We start from the raw sequence: 27,275 nt of genomic DNA on the forward strand, positions 1-27,275 counted from the left end.
ACTTTAGCTCTAACAGGTGGTTATTATTAGAGTGGTAGGCAGCGTGAAATTATCAAAATTTTCGAAAAAGATTGAAAGCACCTGCTTTACAGAGCCATGTAAACAACTTAATTGAAAGACTGTGTTAATAGCGGTATTGAATATAGTATCATTATTGTGAACAGAGACATAATTACAGCAGTAGATGCATGCAAAGGAACATTATTGACTGGATAATGGCGTTACTACAACTGTAGAAATGACAGCTCTATTCAGCACCTGGGAAGAACTAATGAAAACACATTGCAACTGAAATTAGGGGGGAAAAAAGCTATATGTATGAAATTATTGCATTCCTATATAAAGCCCAGAGAGAATAAGAGTGAGTCACTATCTTTCTGTTTCAATGAAAACTTAATCACCCAATACACCTGAAGACAAATATAACTATTTATCTCACAGTACGAACAAGCAGGCGCGTGAACACACTCACATGTGCGCAGACGCTCAAATTTTCTTTGTAAGCTTTGGCAAAATAATTTGCCCAGATATGGAAAGTAATGGTTCAGATACAAGATAGGAGATTGGCTGGCTTGGATGGCTGGGAGCCAAAGTCATCTCAGCAGCAAATGAAAAGCACAGAGCGACGGGGGGGAGGGCAAGTATCAGCTCTCCATTACTGGTCTTTGTCGACTCGCACTGCTATCAGCCCATAGTGACAAGGAGGGGACAGCAGGCAATGACTAGCTGGGAAATGATACTGAACACACACACACACACACACACACACACACACACACACACACACACAAGATACGGACAGACAAATAGGTTCATACCCAGTTAGATGAGAAATGATAAGATGAAAACACGCGTGCACGCTCACATTCACTCACACACAGTGATAGATATGCATACAATAATATGTGCTTTGACAGATATGTACATGCACACACACACACACACACACACACACACACACACACACACACAGAAAGAGAATCAGGAAATCATAAGGGTGGATGCTGAGCGCACACACTTTGCGATGAAAGAATTTATTTACAATCTCACCAAAAGAAACCAGGGGCAACAATTCCATTATCTGTCACTGCCTGTGAGAGTGTGTGTGTGTGTGTGTGTGAGAAAGAGACAGAGAAAGAGAGAGACAGAGAGAGAGAGAGAGAGAGAGAAAGAAAGAGAGAGAGAGAGAGAGAGAGAGACAGAGAGAGAGTGAGAGAGAGAAAGAAAGAGAGAGAGAGAGAGAGAGAGAGAGTGAGAGAGAGAGAGAGAGAGAGAGGAGAGAGAGAGAGAGAGAGAGAGAGAGAGAGAGAGCTCATAAGGCTGTGATAAAGCACTGAAGATGAGAGGAAATATGGATGTTATTATCTAGATAATGGGCCCGTAAACAAAGGATACATTTCATTCACAGATGGCCCTCATCTACACAACCACATACGTACACACATACCAACACACATGGCAACACAGGAACAAGGAAAAATGCTGGCTGACACACATAGAGGTGAAAGAATAGTTTTTGTTCTGTGAGCTCTCTGCATCATCTTCTCACTCTGTCTAACGGAAAACAAGTAAAAAAAAAAAAAAAAAAAAAAAAAAGAGGCATTAAAGTTGGCAAACATCTATCTCTGGACCATACACTCAAGTCCAGTTCACTGGCTAATGACCAGTACCAGCCTCCACTGGTTTTGCACACACAATAATACAGAGAATAAAAGTCTGTCTTTCTGTTAGTCTTCATATCTTCTGTTTGTATCCATCTGCTTGTCTGCTGAATCCCAAATGTACAAATAACCGTCTCTTCATTTCACTTTGCCCATTACTGACTCCGGTATCACTTCAGGAACAGGACCACTAAATCTAACACCTTTTCTTGCCTGTCTTTTGTTTCCTTTTATGTCTTTGTTTCACTCAACCTTTCCCTCTCTCTCCGAGTATGCAGATCATATGCAGTGCTAACATTTGAGAGGAAAATGTGTGGGGAGAGCGAAAAACGTGAGAAAGAGAAGAAAAAGAAGAGTAGGTGAGAAAAAGTAGGTGACGTGTGAAAACAACAGGTAATAAATCATCTCAAATCAATTTATTCCACAGGCGCTGCAGCCAAGACTGGTCAGAGAATATGGATACCAGGGAGAGAACAAAGGACTATGGAATATATCGGCTGAACGGATGGATGCATGGATGGATAGGATACATAAGGAACGTTTGTCTAATTCAATCAATCTGAGCTACTTCGCCCTGGAATCAAGGTTACAATGTCTTAACCAGGTTAACCGGGTGGGGGGTTTAACAGCTTCTAATAGAAGAGTTTAGTGTGTACAAACGTGTACAATCCAGTGTGTGTATACTTACATGCCTACCCATATGTGTGATGGTTTTCACGTTTTTCAACCACCTGTAGCGTTTTAACATGCACAAATGTGTTTTTTTCCACACGTGTAAAAATTCACAGGTTAATGTTTACATTCACATAGATGCGCAGCTTTGTGTGACTGTGTTTGTGTGTGTGTGTGTGTGTTTGTGTAAGCCAAGTCAAAAAATCAATGCAACAGTCAGTGATGATGAGACACGCCGCTACTGTCTCATTGTCTCCTTTGTATTGCTCAGCTTTCTGCTAAGTGCTTGATGGATGAATTCACAGAGTGATGCTGTGCTTGTGTTTTCAGGAAAAACCCCATCTCTACGCTCTTGTCAACATGTATAATGTGACATTAACAGATCCTAAACACATCAGAGCCACTGTCTTAAGTAAGGACATAGAGAGGAGGGAAGAGAGGAGGACAACAGAGTGGGAAATAATGAGGAGGGAAAACCACGGAGAAAGAAAAGTAGATGAAGAATTTACAGTCTTTGTATCTCTATGCCTCTGATGCAAAACTCTAACCCTGATTTTTCATAACTACTACGCAGTGTTTCCATGACCTACAATTGTTATTTCTTCCTGGAATGTTAATGTTGTTTTTCAGCTCAGCAAAACTGGGAATAAAAAGATATGAAGCAGTAATGGGTGTTTTCCACTACAGTTGTTCCCTCTGGAGGGAAGTGGCCCTACGCTGTTGAAAACAACTGAAATCTTAAATCTAATGCACTAAATGAGCAAAATAAGTTGTAGAATACTTTCAGGTGCATCCCCATAAAGTGTGCGACTTAGCTCATCAACATTCCTCAACATACCCAGGGATTTTGTAACCATCCCTGTATATCCCTGTCTAGAACATGCTTCTCGATTTTCAGAAAACTTGCATAATCCCTGTATGCGAAACAAAGATAGCAAACAAATACACCAACACCACACCAGAACTCCCAACTACCACCCCTCCTCCTTCTACAACATTCAACATCCATTTTTTTTTTTTTTATCTCGTCTCTGAGCATTAACACCTCCGTCAACCCGCCGATCCACCCAAAAGCCCCTAATGCCTGGTTTTATCTGTGCCAGGCAGGCCTGGTTAGCTCTGATAGACACACAGGATAGCTATAGCTGGTGATAGGGAGGGCTGGCGGGGTGAGGGTGAGAGAGTTGGGCGATAAGACAGTGGCACGTCAATGAGAATGATGTCTGTCATAGCCGCAAGTGACAACTGATGGAGCTTGTGTACATGACAGTGAAAGACTTAGAGGCAGAGAGAGAGAGAGAGAGAGAGAGAGAGAGAGAGAGAGAGAGAGAGAGAGAGAGAGAGAGAGAGAGAGATCACCAATAATGAGTCTTCTATAGAAAAGGTGCACTGTGGGAAGAGGGGAAGCAAACAAGAGGAAAGGAAAGAGGTGAAGGGAGCAAGGGAGTGATGAAAGATTTAAGGAGCTAGAGAAGAATAGAAGAAGGAGAAACTTTATCCACATAATCACATGCTGTATCAAAACATTGTTGCATGCAGTAAATTTAAATAAAATAAAAAAAAGAAAGTAAGGAACGCTCCAAGACAATGGATTAGCTTCACATGGAATGGAACAGAACTGTGCAGGTGTCTGAGAGTCATAACACACCAGCATGAACACACAGCTCAAGTAATGGCTTTGACATTTCAAAGCAGATTTGGAGATGTGCGTGTATGTATGTGTGAACATAAAGCATACCTGGCTCACTAACAGCGTGTAGAAACACACGCACACACACACACACATACATACACATGTGCCTCCTTTATTGAGGGGTAAACTTCACTTAACTAGGTCTACCCATGCATAATGGCAGCAGACCCCACATTCCTGACTTTGATGTGGAAGGGGCGCCCATGTGTATGTGCATGTGTGTGTGTTTAGGGGGTCCTACTGGAGTGGGGAATTCAGTGTGGCCCTCTGCAGAACAAAAGGAAATGAGGGAAAGCAGCAAGAGGGTGATGAACAGGGGAGATAAAAGCAGTCTTATAGTCAATGGGCTGTGGGATGGAGTGAGGAAGGTCACAGCAGATGACAACAGTTTGTATTAGTAGACTCGAATACCTTGGTGATGTGTATTGTAACATACCACTCGCTTATACTGAGCTGGGCCTTGCTGTTGACAATACGCCCAATTTTTCATGTTTAATTTATATCAGTTATTGCTTTTAGTCATCTTATAGTAAGTGATTCTTCATTTTCTTCCACTTTTTCTGTTGTTAAAGATCATTTGACATGATCAAAAGCTCCAGAACAGCCACTAAATGGATATAGTGGTGAGATTATTTTTTCAAATGTGGTTTCCAAGGTCAAGAATAAACTCTGATCCGCAGCTTTTAAGCCAACACTGACGAGAGGTTCTTGAAATGATCAGACGCCATGCTGTTGCTCAGTATTATTATTGTTCAAGGAAAAATTTCCCCCTGACCCCTTCTCACACAGCTGGATAAATTCATACAACATTCACACATATTATACTGGGCTCGGTGGAGACTACCTAATGACGGATCCATGTAAACATCTCCCATATCCTCTCTGTCCCTCTTTAAGCTGTGTTTTCTATCTGCAGCAGGGGCGTTCAGATAAAAGGCTGAAATCATTCACTTCCTATCTCACTGTGAGCTTGGCAGAACTTGAGCACGGCAAGACACAAAACAAATCCATCAATTGTTCTCGAACAGCAACAGTTGCCATTAGAAATATTAGAAAAAAACGCCTTTTTCTTCTCGCTGAGTGTGTGTGTGTATGTGTTTTTAGAGCTATTGTGCTATTTTCAGTAGGAGGAAAGGGCCACTAAGGAAGCAAGAACTTGAAACTATACTAAAAAATACACAGATAAATATGCAGGCACAGCACAGTGAGCACCTGCACACTTTTTGTTATACTGTTGCCATGCATTATTTGTGAGAAGAGAAATATGAAAAAATGTTTTGATGGAATAAGTTGTTTTATCTTGCAAAAGAAGAAACTCTCTATATCTCCTGTACTGTAGCTCCAAGGTGGTGTGTGTGTTTGTGTGTGTGTTTGTGTGTGTGTCTGTGGGTGTTTGGCTGAGTGGTTAGAAGCTGGGAGCAGATGGAGCATCACACATGAGTGAGTGATCGCCCCGATACATCTATGGGGCAAATCCCCCACCACCACCAACACACACACACATATATATATATGCACACACACACTATATACAGCTGACACATAGAAGAGCTCAGAGTAAACCTATACCATATGTGGGTCAGACAGTCAGAGACCGAGCAGCTTTTCCTTCAGCAGCACCAAGACAGACAAAGAGCTATGGTGACAATGATGGAGGAGGCGCGCGCGCACACACACACACACACACACACACACACACACACACACACACACACACACACACACACACACACACACAGGAATGTCAGTGCAGCTGTTATCAAAACAGTGAGTGTCTGTGCGGGTTATTTTAAGGTCTGAGAAGGAGAGCAGATGCAAACATGAACTTAACACTCTTTTATTTTAGTTTAAAAAATCTTTATTGGTATGTAATTCTGCTGTATTTGTGAGAGTGTGTCACTTTTTTATTTACTGAAGAAACTAAATAGCCGAGATGGAGAAATTCGAGGGAAAGCTGAGGGAATGAAGACAGTATGTTGCAGAAATCCTCTTCTTGTCTCTTTTTGCTTTGTTGTATAGTCACGTAAATGTCATAACCAGCAGCAGCTATGAAAACACACACACACATTTCTCCAGTAATTCTTCCAACACACTATCATGTAATACTGACACTAATGCACACGCCCTCTCCTGTACTTAAAAGGACAAAGAACAGTGAGTTCTCAAGCGCTCGTCTATCATTATCACTGCTGCATTAAATTATTTTACAAAAGTCATTTATTTTTATCTTTTAGTCTTTATCTGCTGTGACTATCAATTGTTCATTTTTCAAAATATCTGCTATGAGGTCAGTTGAGATTTGGTGAAATTCATCTTACAACACAAGTGGAACAGTATATTTAAACCATGATCTTTAGGCTCCCCTGCTGCACCTGACAGGTTTCATCCAAGTTATTGAAGTTTACATTACAAACCCATCAATGAGTTCAAATATGCAGCCGTGTCATCCAGTGTATTCTGTCATATCGGGTTACTTGCTATGCCAACTCTTATTGACTGGCTTTGGTATTCATCCGCATGTCTACACCATGGTTATTCATGTGTGAGGCTGTGGCCTTTCACCAGCAGAGCTTACAAAAGGTCACATACTCACACACACAGCTACAGCCACACACACATAACAGGCTATGGAGGAACAGGAAGCATGAAAAAACAAAAAGGAGAGAAAAGGAACAAAGCCCAAGCCACATGTGGTGTAATTCTCTCTGCGTATATGCTTGCATACAATATAGTGTAAACATGGTGGAAGAAAGTGAGCTACTTCAACAGCAAATTAAACGTATTCATCACTGTTAAGGCCTTTAATCCTCATGCTTGTTGAAATTAAAAGACCTCGTCATCGCTCTATTCCTCTATCTCTACCCATGTCTTACATCCTCAGCCTTCTCCTCGATGCGTTTCCCTCCTGTTCTCTCATGAATTCCCCTCTACTTCCCGTCCGCTCTACCTTTTTCCTACCTCCCTCCTCTCTCCCTCTAAATTAAATGCCTTTAGCTTGCAGTCGTCAGATAAGTGTGTGTAGCGAGTCGCTAGACACAGCGCAGCAGCAGCATTTCATCTTCCAACCATCACTAAATCACACTAACTGAATCATCTGCATGGAGTTACACACACACACACACACACACACACACACACACACACACACACACACACACACACACACACACACACACACACACAGAGGCTGTGACTGTGAACAGCACTGCATCTAGAGAGGTGCTTTACTATGAGTGATTTTATCAGCTGTCTTGCAAACGGGGGAAGAAATTGCACCACAACATTATCATATACAATAAGATGAGACTTGAAGATAGAGCTTTCCAATTGAATGCCTTTTTAGTGTCGCCATTCAAATGAGAAAAGACCTCCTCTTACATTGAGGTGCAACACAAATCCCTTATGGGATATCTCAACCGAAACAATATTACACATTTACATTAAAGACTGCTAAGAGGATATTTATGTTAAAGACATAACACGCACACACTTAAAGACAAGATTTAATATTTATACAGTTATGGATGCAAGCATTTAAGAATAGCATCCTGGCAGATGATTCATGCAGACACACTGCCGTCTTTGAACCAGTGCTAACCTTCCAAGCCAGTGAGAAAAAGGGAGAGCTATGCTAACAAGCTGCTAGCCTTATCAGACTCAGGAAGGTGGGAAACTAAACAAAGATTGGGACGAGTGCTAGATGCAATGAGGGGGACAGATGCTATCATATAATGAGTGTGTATGTGGCTTTGAAGAGAGAAGTGGAGCACATACAAACACAGGAAAAGATCGGCTGGGGAGCAGAGTGTTTGCATTGAGTATGTATGTGTGTGTGTGTGTGTGTGTGTGTGTGTGTGTGTGTGTGTGTGTGTGTGTGTGTGGAAGTGGGGGAGGTTGTATTTGTATAAAAGAAAGTGTGTGTGCATACAAAGTGTGTGAGACAGTCTATCAATTTGCATGTGAGGCAGAATGCCTGCGTGCAGTGAATACAAAGAAAATGTGAAATCATGTGCATCGACATTAGTCACATTAAAAAGGCATCAATTAATAGCTTGAAGAAATGAAAATAACACACACACAGTCTTGATGTGACACTATGCAGTGTCGCTTGACCCACCATTTACTGAGTAGATCAGCCATTCACTGGGATTACAGCGAATAGGACCTCATCTTCAGCTGTAATTACCAAGGTAGGTGTGTGTGTGTGCATGTGTGTGCGTCTTCCTGTGGGAGAGCCAAAGTGATTACATGGCCACTGGTGCCTCTAATAGCATCTTTTAGGGAAAGAGAGAGGGGGGAGAGGGAGAAAGAGGGGGAGAGATGAGTGATTTCCATCTTTCTTGGGAAGGACCAGAATTATGGCGGAGGAATTCTATGGTGGTTAAGATGTGGGTCTGTTTTGACTGTGCCGTCATGTAAGAGTGTGTGCATGTTTGTGCCATGTGTGTGCAGATGTCTGTAATGGATGTAACACAAGAGGCTAATGGGAGCCAGGCCAAAACCACACCTCAGTGAAATGTGTGCCAAACCATTCCAGGCCACAGATGCCTGCCTCTCCTCCGCCTCTTTCATTTCTCTATCTTCCCCTCTGTTCATTTTATTTCACCCCCCTCTCCTGAAAGAACTTCTGGTTTTTCTTCACTTACAACTTCTTTCCCATCCTTTTTTATTTTTGTTTTGACACTTTCCTTCTCCCTTTAGTCCTCCTCTTTTTTTCTAGCACCCGCCCCGTCTCTCAACAGTATCTTCCTCTTCTGATTTTCCAAAACACTAGCAACAAAGTAAAAACCTTACTCAGCTCTTACGCACACACCGCAAAGACCCATGAAAAATAAAATTGAGAGAGAACAGAAAGAGAGAAGTTGATGTAAACAAGGTTGAGATGAGCACATGGCACAAAATGGCAGAAACCAGCAACAGCAACATCATCAGAAAAGATGATGTTTTAAATTAAGAATAAAGTTGCTGGTGACAATAGGAAGCTCAGTTGCTTAAATGAGAGATTTTTTTGTGGGGGAAGGGGATGACAGAACACACACTCACACACACACACACACACACACACACACACAAATAATGTCTGGCAGTTGTAAAGAACGAGGAATGCAGATGGTGTTTAAAATGAGCTTTTATAGTGCGGTTTAGAGCGATTTACAGCAGTGGCTGGCCTTGTGTGTGTGTGTGTGTGTGTGTGTGTGTGTGTGTGTGTGTGTGTGTGTTTAATCAGTGAGTGGCAGTCTGCTAGCATGTTACACTGTGCACGTGGTGCTGTGAGTTTAGTGTTCCAGTAAGATGAAATGCTCCAAGACAGGCACACACGTGCATGCACACAGACACACACACCAAACCCCTTATCTCTTCCTTGGGCTTTACTTTCATTTTTCTTCTCATTTAGTCGATTAAATGTCAGAAAATTGTCAAATATGCCCATCACCATTTACCAGACCTCGAAGGGATTTTTTTGATAAAAAAGGTAACTAGCTAGCTTGCTAAATGTCCACTAACAAGTATTGACTATGAGTTAGCAGGCTTGTTAGTTTCTCACTAAAGAAACAATAAGTCAAAAGGACATATTTATGCCACTGACTCCTCATTGGACTCTGCAAACCATTTCCCTTTTGTGGAGCAGTTTACACGCTGACAAAGGAGAGATGAATAAAAATAGAAAGACAGACATAGCTAATAAGCCACAATAGATTCCTCTATTTTTGACCCTAGGTTTTCATTCCCTCAAAGGTTAGCACTTTCACTATGGCTGACTAATTGTCAGAGGTGCAAATTTGTACATCAAAGTTCAGCACAGTTGAAGTTGCCCTTTGTCTTTTGGAAAATATATTTATATCTCTTTCCCTTCTGGAAACACAAAAATATGAAACAGCCCATTGTTTACTACTTGGCCTGTTCAAGTGAGCCCTTTAAAATCTAAACAGATTAATCAAATAATAATTTCAGCACAAAGATTAGAGAGATCATGTTGTGACTAATTTTGCCGACTTCACTAACCTGCTTTTCAGTGTCTGTTGCACTGTAGGTCAAAGGTGCAGATTCAAGTCAAAGGTATAACTGTGTGTGTGTGTATGTGCCTGTATGTGTAGGTGGGTGGGTGTGTGCCGCTCCCGGTTTCTTTAGAAGAGAGGAGGAGGTACATTCCTGGCATGACTGCCCTAATCCTGCCCTTTGATACATTCTTCTACTGCCTCATCAACCGCTTTGTACGTCCGTGTGCTCTTGTATGCCTATAAGTATGTTAATGCTTCTGTATGTGTGAAAACACCTCAGTCAAGTATACACACACACACACACACACACACACAGAGAGAGAGAGCAGTCTAATCTTGTGTCCACCAACACACTCCATATATCAAGGGGGAACTAGAAAGACATTGGCATAGCAACCTCATAACACTCAGTGCAGGGGGCTACTGAGGAAAAGAAATGAGTGTATGTCTGTGTGTGTGTGTGTGTGTGTGTGTGTGTGTGTGTGTGTATGATGTAAGTTCCAGTACATGCAAAAAAAAGACACAGGATAGTGTCAGGAAGGGGGAAAAAGTGAAGAGAGAAAAATGACCTTGGGTTTGAGTCAAAAATACCAAAATCTGTGTTGTGTCTGTATTGCTTTTGAGTTTAATGGTGATGTGGTATGTGAACTGTAGGTCTGGTGGGGGTTCTGCCGTTAGCTTAACACGGCTGGACTCTATTTGTGTTTGTCCATGAGGCAGAACTCTTGTTTTTCTTGGCATAAAGCTACATGTAATGCCTGATGCGGAGAGAGTTGGAGAGAGAGATGTCCTGATGGATGAGGTTATGAAGTTGTTAGATGGTGGAGACAGGGTGTGTAAATACTTCAAAACTAAAAGTATCTACTGTACGTGACGGAGTGAACAGGTACATTTTTGTGCACACACATCTTCAAAAGAAATCAGAAATCCACGAGGAGTGATGAGGAGGAGGTGGTTTCCAGATTGTGTTGATTAATGATTTTTATTCTAGCGAAGTTTGGCTTCTTTTACGCACATGTGCACTCAATAACTCATGTAATGTAAAAAGCTATTTCTCACTTCCTTCAGTGAAAGTCCCCAGTCTGTGTCTCCACCCAGGCAAAGACAACAACAGGTCCTGTATGAAACCAAAAGCCTAACCAAACTTTACAACAGGAGAAAATATAACTGTTTTCTTCTCCTCACCCACATTTTATCCCCCCATCTCTCTATCCCCAGGTGAGGCCACCCACTTTTTCTTTTCTTTGGGGAGAACCCAGAGGAAAGTCCCTGTCTTGGGTTCAGGCCTGGTGCCACCGTTGAAACTGGAGGAGGAGGAGAGGAAAAGGAGAAGTGGGAAGGTTGCCATTGACAGGAACACAAGTGAGTGTCACACCTCCCCCTTCACTATTTCAATGCTTATTCCACCACTTCATCATCACTGTTAATTCAGCGTTCATCCCCTCTTTACATTTTTATATCTCACTCCATCTCTCAGCCCAGTTCCCATTTTTCCCTCCCTCCCTCTCTGCCGGCTCATTCCACTCTCCTAGTGTGCTGTAATGGTCCGCAGGGGCGGTCTTGGCTGCTGCCCACCAAATACAAAACGAGCATGACTGATTCAAGAGCCAAAAAAGTGAACCGGACAGAGAGAGGGAGAAAACGTTGTTCTCCATCTGTGTGTGTGTGGGTGAGAGAGAGAGACAGAGGCAAAGTGGAAACAAGTGAGGTCCAGTACAAGCTGAAACGAAACAATTAAACAACTGAAGGATGAGAAAGAGAGACTGAGCAGCTAAAGTCCTCCATAGAGAGGACAGGGAATAAGAGACCACACATAGCTCTAACTGGACCCTTTTAAAAAACACACTACACCGTATATGTCTGTGTGTGACAGAGGAAGGGGACAGCTATGGAGAATACATGCTGACATTTAGCAGATGTGCCACTCATGTGTGCAGGCACATGTGCACATGCACACACTAAATCCGAGACATGACCTAGTCCCAAGTGTCACTTAATCCCTTACAGTCGTGATATTACTCATTAAATGACGCCAATGGAAAGGAAAAATGGGGAAGATACATTTTTTTCACCCCAGCCACTGCTATTTAAAGGTTTCGCAATATACAAAATACTGCAATTTCTCAATATCTGACCATCTGTTTTCTGGGTTTTAATCATTTGGATCAGCTTACTCAGCATCTCCTGTGGTCAACAGGTCATGCTCAGTGCAAAGTTCCAATTAAAAACAACACAAGGGTATTCATAACCCCAAAGAAGATGTTGTAAAGAGATAACGTTTTAAGTAATTCTTAAGTAATCTTAGTATAAAGATGAAAAAGAAGCAAATACTGCATAAACAGATAACAGATAAACACCCTGATTTCCTGGTGTGCGTTGAAAACCAGTTGTGCGACTGCTGTTGGATGGATCTGCCCTTGATGTTGTTTAGAAATTTTTCCTGAATTCAATCTCACTCCACCTGTTTCAGAGTGGTTCAACAATGAACACAGAGTGATAGGAGGAGGAATGTGGTGTGTCACAATTTACACACCTGTCAACACCTGGCCAGTTTCTACAGAAAGTAGGCATACATGCAAGTTTGTCCCTTTCAGAAAATTAGCCCCAAACCCATGAAAGGAAGGACCTGAGTCTATTGCACACAAGGTGTTGCTTCCTGTAGTACCTATTTACAAGAAGGAATATTATTGAAAGAATTTGATAACAGTAAAAAATTATGTCTCATGTCCCTGTCAATAAGATGAGGTCAATATACAAAACAAGAAAAGCAGTTGAAGGAGCTTAGTGGAAATTAATGATTCACACACCACATCCTAGTTTGTGAAAAGCGACGGCAAGTACAATGAACCAGGAAGTGGCTAAAGCTTTCTAGCCTCTGGGCCCAGCTGAGTAGACACATCAGATGCTTCTATATGTGGACTGCGAGCTTGGCGTGCAGCACTCAAATAACGTTTATTAATACCTCCACTGCTCAACTAGAGTCATTTTTTACTGCCTTATGTAACCGCGGGGTCACAGAAGGCATGGATACAGATAGACTACGGCTGAAGAAGTGTAGAGTATGCTCAAACATACAGCAATACACACCACTCTCTGGCATGTGCGCACACACACACTCCAGACATGCCATAACAGCAATGCCCTAGCAGCCGGTACGACCAGGTGGAGGACAGATGCCCCGCCTCTGGTTTGGCGTGTACCCATAGTAACACAATGGCTGCAGTCTCCAGGGGGGAGTGGGGGATTGGTTTGGTTGACACCCAAAGCTATCCAGATGATACAGCCCACCCACGTTCAACCGCATTCCTAACAAATTATGACAATTACAAGCTGTAATCGACTTGCTTTATGTTTCTGTGGGTGCCTGGTTTCATCCTGGGTTGGACGGCAGTCACACAAATAGCGTGAGCAAATTTGGCAACATTCAAATCAAATGGGACATTATAAAGAAAACCAGGAAGTGTTTGTTTGCAAAGTTTTCGTGTATCTTTTGTTTTAGATAGAGTTTGTTTCCCACATGGAGAAACTGTGTTTACATGATTTACAGTACATGAAACTGTAACTAAAACATTATGTTGTAATGTGTTGAAAGGGCTGAACTTAGAGCAGTCCCACAGGCTCCAAGTACAAACAGAAAGAGGGGCAGAGTTGAAAAAAAACAGAAAGAAATGGAGAGACCAAGGAAGGACAAAAGGAGGAATGATGGAGGAGAAAAAGAGAAGAAAGCTGAGTGATGAGTGTGGGACCTTTTGAAATCAGAGGCTGCTGGCTGCCAATTACTAACAGATAATGTGTGTGTGTGGTTTGTCTGTTTGAGTGAGGGAGAAAGAGAGATGAAGGTAAACACAGTGAGAAAGAGAGAGTTTGCCTAAAGTGGCGGCCAGCTGGGTCAGCTCTCATTTCTGTATGTCAGCGAGGGAGGACAAGACAGAAGTATGGAGAGAGAGAGTGAAAGAGCAAGAGGATGGGGGGGGGTGTCAAAGAAAGCCAGTAGGAAAGAATGATAGAAAGACAACGACAGCAGATGATGAATAAGGGAGATGGAAATGCTGACTATTAGTTACTTTCAATGGGGAACAGAGCCGGGATACGATCTGAGCCAAGCCAGGAACAAAAAGGAAGGAAGGAAGAGTGACATAAAGATAAATCTTTAGTCTGCTCTGTTTTTCTTTTTCCCTCCACCCTGCAAGTCTGTCGGTCTCATCAGTGTCTTTGTGAGCGACAGTAAACTTGGACTGAGAAAAAAACAAATCAAAACCAGAAAGTGATGGGGGAAGTACTGACTCTCAAATACTGTCAAACTTAAGCACTTAGTCCTTAGACATTTGAAATCATTCATGTTGCTGATACTCTCTAAAAACGGACACAGATTTGGACTTGACCACATACACTGTTAAGTTTATACGTCACTGGACATTTGCATAGACAGACGTGTTCACAGCGTTCAGTCTAAATTTTTTGGCTGCAGCTTGTGGACATGGGCAGAATGAAAAAAATGTATCAAGCAGACCTCCACGACTGGAGATGCAGAAAGTATAATTTTAGCTTCACTCACAGGCATGACCTATTTTTTTCCCCAGACAGAGAGGGGAGTTTTCTCTGTGTATTTGTGTTTTATTTCAATGCTGCTGATGTTGCAACTGTTCTAAGAAGAAGTGGTGGTTGAATGAAATCATTCAAAGAAGCATAGTCGTCATTGTCCAGTAGGCTCATTTAGCAGACCATTTATATAACAAAAAGGACTTGCAGCACAGGAGTTTTATCCAAACATTCTTGATAAGAAATGGCAAAGGCATCAGGATACTGTGCGCCACCACAAGCATCTTAAGGAAATGCCTCCAGTATCTGTTTTTTTTTTTTGTCCCTGACAAAGCAGCCTCTGACACGTCACTGAGCATTAAATCTCATTTCCTCGTCCTCTTTCTCTTCAATCAACATTCTGGCCAGCTTTTCGTTTTCCTTCATTAGGGCACCATGCTTAGAAAAAAAAGCAAAAAAAAAAAAGCGATTGTGAGTGAAAACTGTGTTAGAGTTAGTGTGTGTCATCTCTAACATACACAGGCATAATGGCAAACTGGTGAGAAAACTTGCCTGGGACCCAAATAGGGAAGAGGAGAAGAAAGCATGGCAAAGTTTCCAAGCAGTCAGCTGAGTGCACTGGACTGTCACAAGATTGCTTTTTATAGAAGTGCTCTTTGTTGTGTCTCTTTCTTTCAAGCTCTTTCTGTCTCTCCCACCCCAACACACACGCACTCAAACATCTGCCAGCTTATCTTGCCCTTTCGCTTCCTCCCGTCTCTCTCCCACTGCCCCACACCACAGAGACAGGAAGTGTGTATGAGCAGAGGAAGTTGTCCATAAAGAAAGAGGAAATCCTTCGTCCTAAATTACTTTCTCACACTCACCCACTCACCCACACATACAGAGACAATAACATCAACAGGCATTCGAGGAGATATGGTGTGGTCGGAGGTGGTGTTAATTATACAGTGACACACAAACATATTAATGACCCAATTCCAACTGTGCTCACTTGACTTGACGCCATGGAGAAATTAAATATCCAATCCCTCACACAGTCTATGTTGATGCCATACAGTGTGTAATTCATGTGATTAGATTATGTAAAAATCAAAGAGCATTAAACTGGAATTGAACTGCCACAATGGCAACCAATCGTTTGTTTACACACACACACACACGCGCGCACACACACACACACACGCGCGCGCACACACACACGCGCGCACACACACACGCGCACACACACACATACACACACACACACACACACACAGAGGCCACAAAAACAAAAACACTAGATGACCAATCCCAGCATGAGTGGCTCTTACTCCTTTTCTTCTGCTCCCTGACTCATGTAAACACACACAAACACACACCTCATGAAAGTACATAAACACAACGCACACTAATAGATTCCTCAAAGGGTAACCACACGTTGCTATTAGCTCATTATACACAGAAGGAGCCTGCTCACATCCCAGCAGACTGGACACGTGCATAAACACACACACACACACACACACACACACACACACACACACCATTAACCAGCAGCATGGGTGCTCAGCAGGATTTAGAGGACAATTAAAAAGCTCAAGTAGACTTATATTCTTATTTCCAGAAATGAGTGTGTTACAGATGGCATGGCTCGCTCTTTGCATCTAAAAACACACACTTTGCTGGTTTCCTCCTGGGAAACAACACAGGGGAGATGCAGAGAGAGGAGGGAGGGATTTGATGTAAATATGTCTAATGGTGCTGCGTTTGCCAGGCTGTTGAGATAAGTGCCCGATGAAAACATATCCCACATCCTTAAAATGCAATATTGCTGATAGTAATTTGATATTGCATGTTTTCAAAAGGCAATTCACATCTATGGCTTGAAATCCCTTTGGTAATGTTTGCTCCTTCAGTGATTGTAGCCAGAGATAGAAAGCATTTGTATCTTTCCACAAATACATTCACAAGTCTGTTTTGTTCCCTTTTTCCGTCATTTCCTCCCCCAGTCCTTAAACTATTTACAGTCATGCCTTCCCAAACGCTGCCCATTCTCTAGCCTTTTCTTCCAAATTTCCCTGCTTCCCTTTTCTGCCTCTCTCTTTGCGTAGTTTCCAGTAAAACTAAGTATCACAGTCCCATTGTCTTCCTCTCCTGCATCCTCCTAGTCTTCCAATGCCAAGTCTGTTGAGTCAGCCACTGCATAAATCTACTATTTGTGTGTACTTAAATTGCTGTTGGCCAGGTCACAAACTTTGAATAGACAATACCTTCCCATTCAGAAAAAAGACACAAGACAAACATACACACACACACAGACACACACACACATATAAACACACAAACACACACATGCAAAAGGCAGATGGTCCAACCTGTGGGTTTTCCACAGCCTATTTGTGGAAGGGCAATGCTTCACTGTCCGCCCTAACTGGGTACACACTCGCATAGAAACACACTCACACTCGCTCACACATGCAGAGAGGGCAATAAATTCAAACCAGCACAATACAACCCCCGCAACTGACATGGTGGGAGCGACGCCTAATGCCAGAAAAACATACCAAGTCCCCGAGTTCATCTGGAGGTAAACTTGAGTCTCACTCACAGGAGGGGAAAAGATGCAGTTCCTCAACGATGAAGGAACTTGGCAACATATGAAAGACTTTTGTTGCCCTTCAAACTGTCAGCTTGTCTTAGAAGTTGAACTTTTGCAGAAAGTACGAAAAACATGATTTCAAAAGCAGCGGGATTTTTTTGATTGTTTTACTTTTATTTATTTAATTTTTGGGAGTTCAATACATTGTCAATATGATGACTTGTTCTCAGAGTCAGCAGCTTATGGAGGAGAGTGCGGGCTTTCAATCACTACTACAAAGAAAACACCAGCATGGGAAATGTGGCCTCTGTGGGTTTTCTGTGTCTAAAAAGTGAGTCAGAGACTTTTTCTTGTTATTGTACATCACCATGTGAGCATGTGAAGGCCTTACTTCTAGTGAAAATCAACTATTCACATAGCAGCAAATTAAATAAGAAAGAAGAATATAACAAGCTTGTGGATCTCCAATGAACTGTGACCCATCTCTGACAAATATCAGATGATATTTTCTATCTCCCTTTAGCTGAAACACTTTTCTTTTTCTCTAATTCTTCCTCTCCTTCTCTTCCAACTGTCTTTTTGTCTCCATCTACACCAATGATCAAATTAACAGCTAGCCAAGCCTTTCCAGCAGCTAATTGGTGAGGTCTGACAGAGAGGTGCCCTCGATTTCCACCATCACCTCGCTTTATACACCCTCGTTCTTTCTCTCTCCATCCTCCCAAAAATCTCATGCAAGATGAGCTGTAGCCCACGGCAGCCTGCAAGAAACAGGGATGAACACACACACAGACACAACCATGAGTACACACTTTCATGCACACACTTTCATGCAGAACAATTTGTGTTCACACACCCACAAATGCAACAGCAAGAACTGTGGTGCGCGCACGCACACACGCACACATGCACACACACACACACTCACACACACACACACACACACAGAGTGCTAACTCAGAGCTGGAGTTGAGAAGTCCCAGTGGGAAAAGCCACTTTCCGGAACATTTTACCCAATTTGCATTGCTTCTGGCTCTATCGCTCTCTCTGAGGAGAGGAGATGGGAATGAAGAACAAGTCACAGTGTGTGTGTGTGTGTGTTTGTGTGTGTGTGTGTGTGTGTGTGTGTGTGTGTGTGTGTGTGTGTGTGTGTGTGTATGTAACTGACTGTATGTGTCTCCAAAGGGTGTCATAACTAAGGAGAGAAAACATGTACGTCAGTTAAGTCAATGCTGAGAAATATGCATCTTTTAATGCTTGAGCACAAAAAGGAAATTGTCTTTGTGCATTTTAAACACTGAATACTCAGCTGTTCAGCTATTTCATCCATCCATCAGGCACCGAGTCATTCAATACATTTTTGCTGACTGTTTCACTGAAGGATGCAAGTCAGGTTTGACTGCTAATGAAAGTGGCTCTGTATAAATATTCTACCCATCTCTCTCTCCATGATAAATGCTACACACATATCAACACTTATGGCCTTAACAGACTTAACTGCATGTAAATCAGAAGCACACAAACAGACATTTTGGTAAAGACCCATGGTTTCATAACATCTGGATAGTCCCCTTGTGGCTTTTCAACAGTCTACTGAGGACCCTGTATTTTCTTAAAATGCCACACACACACACACACAGCGGGATACAGTGATGCAGGACCAATACATTAGAGAGATGATGCAATGAGAGGAGTCAGAGCCACAAGCAATCAGTCTGATTAAGTGTGAGTGTGTGTATAAGTCTGTGTGTGTGTGTGTGTGTGTGTGTGTGTGTGTGTGTGTGTGTGTGTGTGTGTGTGTGTGTGTGTGTGCACACATCTCCTCTCCTCATTCCTCTTCCTCAAAGGAATTGTGTTGTTTTTCCCAGATTTGACATTATATCATCTGCTTAGGTACACATGGAGGAGAGAGTGTGTCAAAAACACAGCTATCAATTCATCAGGGGACCCAGAGAGGAGGATGGGTAGGTGGACAGAAAGGATGGATGAGACGGTGCCCTCGTGGTTAGTGAGCCACGTGATTATCCCTGTAAAAACATGGCTGACATAGCACACACAGAGTGTAAAATGTACGTATACAACTGAATTTGAAGCTGTGACAATATAATGGCTATAATACACTTTCTAGATATGATTGAAAGAGGAATAAGAAGATCTTCAAATGTTGTATTTAATTGTGTGGACAGAAAACCTTAACCATTTTCAAAATAAGTCCACATTACTATGAACAATACATCTCACTGGATCTTTACTTTCTGGCCTTGGAGGTCACTAACAATTACAACCTACCTCTTTATCAGAAGGCCCAATCGAAAGCTAATTTCCCTTAAAGCCTGCCTCTTAACTCTAATCACCTAGAGGGACAAACAATAGCCAGGAGCTCCTGACTCCTACCTTCTCCTAGATTAACTCACCTCAGGCCCTTTCCAATAACTCTAAGTGGCTTTGGGCCTTTAATGTGCTCCTTGATTTTTAGTGATGTAAAAGTAAAAGATTTATGCAGAGGGAAAAACGATGTGTGATTTGTGTTAAACATGGGAATCTCTGTATGATAAGTTTAGGATCCTGTGTGACAGTGAGGGTTTAGAAGCCAGAACCAGTATTATGGTACAATGTCATGTCATGATAACAGACAAAGAAAGCAGACTGGAGAAAGTACAGCAGCCTTTCTGGTGTTTACATATGGTAAGAATTTCTGCAAGAAAACGTATACAGTGTAAAAGTCTGCATTATAATCAAAGCAAATCACTAGCAAAATGCCTTATTACTAAAAGTGTGACTGGCTACAGGCACATGTTAAGTATAATTCAATTTCATTACAAATAATTTCCAAGGACTAACATATATCTGCACTACTGCCATTCAAATGCCCAGTATAGAGAGCACTGTGTATGTTACATAAACTTGTGACCCCCAGCACTGGTGTCAGATCATATTGTGAGGTCCTTGCCACAGTCACACGCATGGAGACAGTGTGGCAGAAGTCTCAGAAGGTGAGTTGAGTACAATTGCAGTCATGCCAGTTACTGCGCATAAACTTTATCTGGCTGCTTCTGTCTCTCTTACACACACTTCACTCCCAGCGGCAGCCTTGACCCTCTTGCCTCCTCTCCACTCCACTGCATCACTAAATGCAGCCATTTTGGCTCCCGCAGGGCCCATGATAGAGCTCTGGTCGCCTCTCGGCCACATTCACACCACTGGGCTTGTAATGAAACTATGGATTTTCCATCGGTGTCCTGACACTAACTGCCTGTTTGCTGTGCATCCACTCTCTACAGCGCTATTCTGTACCGTATATGTGGACAGGGAGGCAGAGAAGAAAAGAGATTACTCCTGCAACACCATTTCTGTAATTTTTTCACATCTTTCTGGAAATGTTTTCTCAACTGGACAGCATTAGCCAAGACCTAAATGTGAAGACAGCTTCTGACTTATATTAAAGTTACAATTTAGGAAGAATTACACTATTCATTTGTTACTACATATTACATAATACTCACTTTTATTAATTTATAACAAAGCGGAAACATTTACATCACGTATTACGACTTTTTTGTTCAGTCAAAATCCTATAGTGTGCTTGTAAGCAAATGTAATATTAAAGCAACAGAGAATGTAGACTGAATCCTGCTCACAGCCACTGTGTTGTGCATGGATGAGCATGTCCTCACAAACAGAGCTCATCTGCAAACGCACAAACATGAAGACAGAATGAACATGTCGAGGGAGTTAATGAGCGAGTGTGCTGTCTCTGCAGTTTCATCTCTCTCTCTCTCTCTCTCTCACACATTTCTGTCTCTCTCCCCCTCTCTCTACCCCCACACACACACTCACACACACACACACACACAGACACAGGGGTAAACATGACCTACAAGCCCACTTATTTCCAACCCCAGTTGAAACTGCATTCCCAGCACTGTGCTGTGCTGCTCTAACATACAGCAATGTTGCAGCAACCCATTTTCAATGTTGTGACTGTGTTCAAATCCCCTGCCTGCACCACAAACATCAATGCTCCCCGTGACTCTTTCTTTCTCTCTCTCATCCTTCCTCTTCCTCACTATCGCCAGCCGTGGCTGCCCTGACTACTGTTGCCATGGCAACCGAGGAGCAGGCCCGCCACTGGGGGATTTGGAGAGAACTTGGAGTAAAGACCCCTATGTTATTGGAGCTTTATTATTGGGTGTGTGCTGTGTGTGCTCGGGTATGACTGTGTTTATTGTTGTGAGCTTAAAAACACTGTGATATCTTCCGCACAATAATAAAACAAGTCTCTCACGGGGGCATCGGTGCAGCCAAAAGACATACCCTCATCGCGGCATGGGAGGACAAATACAATTTAGAGGGAACATTGAAAGCCAAACACATACACATGTTTAACATCAGACCTGTCATTGATTGAACTACACGAGAACACTATAAAAGGGAAATTGAGTGAGAGAAAGAGTAGACAAAAGAAGAGGAAGCAAATTAAGGGAGAAGCGTGTTCACTGATCACTTTCTCCCCCTCCCTCTCATATACACACCCTCTGTGCTGGCCCTACCCATTCCAAGGTTATCAGTAATCCAATAGGTTTCCCTGTGAGCAGGCAGTTTTCCAGAGAGACAGCCAATATCCTGAAAGCCGAAACATCCGGAAGGAATTCCTAGCGAGTAACACAGCGTTCCCTCTCTTCCTGTCTTTCAGGACCTATGTCAGGATCAAGGGTTTCCATCCTTGCTGCGCTATTTCTTTCATCTATTCTGCCCATTCCTTTTATTTTTTTTATGTCGAGGGCAAAAAAAAAATAAAAAAAATAAAAGAAGTTGATTAATTTTTTTGATTGAAGGTTAAGTGGATAGTCACAGACTTGTTACAATGCAAATACTGATACATATGTATGCATAAACACATAAATGCTCCCACACTGACTGGTAATCATGTCCTCAAACCCCCTCACTGCCACATTACAGAGACCATCATCAATGTTCTCTGAGAACATGCACGCATATGTGCACGCACACACACCTAGGTTGAAGTGAGAGGGTCGAGTGTTATTTCTGGGCTACTAGTTCTCTGCCAGTGACCCATAAATAGACAGCACAAGGCTCTTATGGATGATAACACATAACTGGAGTCCTTAGGCTGACGCTTAGAGCAAACACTGAGTAAAGATGCAGCTTGTTAGCTTTAAACATGGGTACAATACACATGGGGTGGGGTTACACAGACTTAAGCTCAGTTCTTCACTAATGACAAATAATTCAATCTATACAGAAATCCATAGAAATCCACTGAAGAAGACTTTTAGCTTGTTTACAGTGCAAGAAAGTGGTCCATAAAGTATTTACATGATGCCCTGACAAGACCATATAATGACCGCCACTGTAATGTATGGTGTGCCCAGTTACTGCACATGCAAACATGATCTACTGAGTGTAGAGTATGTCTTCGTATGTCTGTGTATTTGTTCTCATGTTTTCTGCCTGTTTTTCCTATTGTGTGCAACTGTGTACTTGCCTTCGTTAATGCGTGTATGTGTGTAATAATGTGTGCGCGTGTGCAGCCTCTCTCTGGGGACCCTGTTTGCGGTGCTTTAATTAGCTTAATCCACCAGCAACACATGGGTGGAGGAGCGGAGAAGGAGAGGGGTGTGAGGGTGGTTGGAGAGAGAGATGGCAGAGAGGGAAGGGTAGACAGAGGAGAATATCTCTTCCCCCTGCCATTTGTTACTCCCCCTCCAAAACACACACACCCCTCAATCTTGGCTCTTGGCAGTGTCAGTAGTTGGCCAGACCATTGTAAAACCCAAAGGGAGGAGGAAACTGTCTCCGAAATGGCCACATGTGCTGTTGGAGGCCAACTAAACCATTTCCAGGGAGACGCTGCATTCAAACAGTAGCCAAGCTAAATGACCAATTAAATATAATAGTGAGGGCTTAATTGGTGATAGCCAATTTAGAACGACACTGTGCAATTAATGTTATGGAGAAGATATGGAGGAGACTATTGGGAGTGTCCGTGCACCTTGGTACGCTAATTTAGCAATTCAAACCTGTATTTGTGGCCAAGACAATTTTTTATCAAAAATGCGAGAGATGGTATGGGGAAAGGACGACAGGATGTAAAGAAGTTTGATAGAGCGGGAATAAGATGGGAGGAGATAGAGAAAGACTGTGTTGGGAGAGGGTGGGAGGGGAGTGAGGGTGGAAGTGAAAGAGAGGACTGGAGGAGGGAGGGAAAGAAAGAAGATGCACAAACAAATGCTAGCCTTGGGAATAGATGCAATCAGCTCAGTCAGTCAGCTAATGACTAATTCCATGGAGAAAAGAGAGGAGCAGAAAGAGAGTAGCAATGGTGTGAGTGAATCAAAGAGAGAAAAACAGAGGGGCTGGGTGAAAGACAGTGGAACTGAATGGGGAATGAGAGACAGACGGGGAGAAGAGAGATAGATGCAGACATGACTAATTAAAGACTCCATCAGTTTGAAACATTTGAACCAAAGGAAAGGATGGATAAATATTTTACCATGAAGAGGAGACGATGAGCTCCCTCTGTCTCTCAGACTTAAGAGACTCTGGATGGGAAGAGTAGAAGGAGGAATGCAGAGAAATAGAAAAGAGAGAGGCGGTGAAAAAGAAATAACCCTCTCCGAGAAACGGAAATAACACTCTGTGCCCAGTGAGCCTCCTCTTAAATGCCTAATTCTTCATTTTTAAGGGCTTAGCAGATGGAAATGGTAAAGCCACAAGGTCAGCTGCACCAATAATTGAGCCATTAGCTTTTTCTTTGCTAACTCCACTGACGCTAAAAACAAGAGCCTAAGCCACTGTTGGAATAACTGTTACTCCTCTTAATGAGCACTAAATGAAATCTCAGCTCAGTAATTAGAATAGACTTGCTGCCCTGCACACAAGAACTAATAAAAAATGAGCCAAAGAAACTCAACTAAGTTCACTTTAGCCAACTGTTAACCTAAAGGATTAGCCAGTAGACATTAGAACGGCACGGGGAAGATTGGCTTTCCGCTTGGCTATCACCAACTCTTATGCTAACGAGATTACCCACAGGGTCAGAGCAATATGGCTAGCGGTGGTCAGTGGTCAGCAGGAGGCAGAGCAAGCTAAAAGTGGGCAGGCTGGGGGCAAGTTACAAAGCCAGCTAACATTGTGATGAGGCTTCAGGCTAAAGCTATTCCCTCCGGGGGCCGCATTGGGGGTGGGGGGTAATTAGTTAGACGATGGGAGACGCCACCATGCTGTGTGAGAAGGATAAAAACAGGGAGCTGTTGCATTTGGGGTTGTTTGTGTGTGTGTTGGTGTGTGTGTGTGTGTGTGTGTGTGTGTGTGTGTGTGTGTGTGCATGAGAGAGAGAGAGAGAGAGAGAGAGAGAGAGAGAGAGAGAGAGAGAGAGAGAGAGAAAAAGAAAGAAAGAAAGATAACTCTATGCCCAGCCTGAACATTGTGCCCTGAAATGCTCCGACAGCACATGAAAGCCATGTGACGACACTGAGCTACACACTTGTAACAAAAAACACAAAAAATAATTCCAGTAATAGCATATTCTATGAACTAATAAAACACTGCATGCAAATGGATGTGAGCACGGGTGAGCACAAATGTGTATTTGTTTCTATACACACACAAACGTTTATCATCTTAACGTCACTAAACCAGAGGAACTAATCAAAAACAATCTATTAAGAATCTATTAGCTTGGCAATGGGTAATCTGATAAGCCCGCTACAGTCACTTCCCATAGGAGTGTGTGTATTTGCGTGCATGTGTATCTACTGCAGTCTGCTTTCTTCACAGTAGATTAGCTAATTTGACAGTAACTCACATACAGTATTTACACTCATTTACACTTGTCATTTGATGTAATGGAGATGAAGAAGTTCCTCACATCCCGTTATTTACAGAGATTTGAAAAGGATTGAAATGCGGTGTCTTGTTCCATTATGTGCCCTACTTCTATGCAAGTGTATCCTTTTCTAAACCGTTGATCATTCCTGCCACTTAATGGCTAAGAGGTTATGTAGCTTCCATGTGTGGTTGGTTAAGGTCTTGTGGAGAGCTGTACAGCCAGTCACTTTGAAGACAGTCTCCTCTAAGCCAAGGCATATACTGTGAGCTGCTGGGCTTAACTGCAAGGAAATGGGTATGCGAAATGTTATGGGAACGTGTGTGTTCCTATATGCGAGATACAGCCACTGTGGGCCAAAGGTAATCTATGCCCGCTGTGCCACTCATGCCCAACCCTCTGGACACTGTGCTGCCAGCCAACGTGCCCCAGTGTGTGTGCAAGTTTGTATATACCTGCATGAATGTGCTCATTTTTGGCTTGTTAGCTTGAGATATGGCATCCTTTCTGGTGTCAGGGTGTGTGCGTTTGTGTATCTTGCCAGAAGTGAGCGTGTCCATGGAGCCCTGGCACTGTGCCAGCCACCAGGTGTGCTGTTAGCTGTATCAGTTGGCATGGACAGAGCTATGCCAGGACACTAAATTTCTCTCCTCTTCCCACAACTTCCCTCTCTACACGCATAAATATTGCTTCATGTCAACATCAAGGATGAAGAAAAAGTTTAATTTAAAGACCAACATAATTCTACAATGTTGACACCATAGTAGTGTACGAAAAATGCCATTATTGGCTGATAAAAATAAAATTAAAAAGAAATGCATTAACTTCACATTACATTTCTCAACTCGCACGATAAAACTCTTCCTGGCAAATTACAATATGATTGAAAGAAATACTAGAAAAGTAAAAAGCATGTAACTTTAGACATGTATGTGTTATAAAAGGCAGGAATTCTTTGATGTTTTATCCCAAGATGTCTCATGGAGATGACCTAGAAACAGGCTGGCCTAGTCCTCACTTGGATCATGTGAGCATCCCAGCTTGCATCCAGACTCTTCTAATCTTCCCTTAAAAATGGATTCTAGCATGGTACATTTATTATTCATCTCCCTCGCTCTTTCTTTTGCTTCTGTCTCCTTTCTCCCGGCTTTCTTTCCCTCTCTCATCTACTCCTCACGTTGCCTCATTAACCCCTGGTAGTAGTGAATTATGATGGGAACGCTTAGGTAGTGAATGAGTGTCGTGCGGTGCAGTCACACACTGTTGGAGCAGGCTAAAGTGCATTAGCACTGAGATTATCAAGGACCGAAATGTTCTCATCAATGGCATTAGCTAACACAGGGGCCCACTGTAACTCATCCTGCGCCTTAACTGAGATTTGCTATAATTTGATTTAGTGCTGTACTGGCAAAATTACTGGGTAATAGTTGGCACTGAGATTAAGTAGAGATATTTGTTAAGATTTTGTGAAAAGGACAATCAACTTGAAGTTATTCACTGTGTCCCTTAATGTCACCAGTGCTTGTTAGTAAGGTAAGAAATATGGATCATTATGGCAGATGAGGCTCTTGCTGGATAAAGGTGTGGAGTTAGAGACACTGGTTTAATCAGTCTGTGGGGGTGGATTTGCAAGTATGTGTGTGTAGAAGAAGGGGTGGCATTAAACCTTTTTTAAAAAAAAAAAAAAGACCCCTCATTACTGTCTACCCTTACAATGTAAGTGCTACAACCGATTTTCTAAGATGTGAAAGTTTGTGTGTGTGTGTGTGTATGCACATACATACATACATATACATACAATGACATTCATTTATATGCAAACATCACACATGTATGTACATTTCGATGTCTACACTCTGCGTATGTGTGTGTGCATGTGTGTGTGCTCTACCCTTCTGTTTAATGAGAGAAAATGATTAGAGAAAAATAGCGATCACTACATCACATCTCTTCTCAACACACACACACACACACACACACACACACACACACACACACACACACACACACACACACACACACACACACACACACACACACACACACACGCGCAATGCTCAACCATTATCAGGGAGAGAAATCTTTGATCACAGACGGAGACAGAAAGACAGAGCGGAAAGAGAATATGTGAGCAGCAGATGAAACAGAAAATGAGAGGGAGAACAAAAGCAGAGAGGCGACATGAAGAAGCTATGGATGATTCTTTTTTACTAATTCATAACTGTGGTTTTACAGTGGCTATTTTAGTTAGAATGAGAGTTATGGATGCCTTTTAGACATT

At 42.4% G+C, this 27,275-nt stretch overlaps 1 protein-coding gene across 4 annotated transcripts in view; it reads right to left on the reverse strand.

The window, feature by feature from the left end:
- The window catches only part of LOC130177423 (plexin-A1-like), a 187,617-nt gene that overhangs the window by 102,675 nt on the left and 57,667 nt on the right, over positions 1-27,275 (reverse strand). The window lies entirely within an intron of this gene.

Source organism: Seriola aureovittata, chromosome 2, assembly GCF_021018895.1.
Source record: "Seriola aureovittata isolate HTS-2021-v1 ecotype China chromosome 2, ASM2101889v1, whole genome shotgun sequence".
In the NCBI taxonomy this organism is placed as follows: Eukaryota; Metazoa; Chordata; class Actinopteri; order Carangiformes; family Carangidae; genus Seriola; species Seriola aureovittata.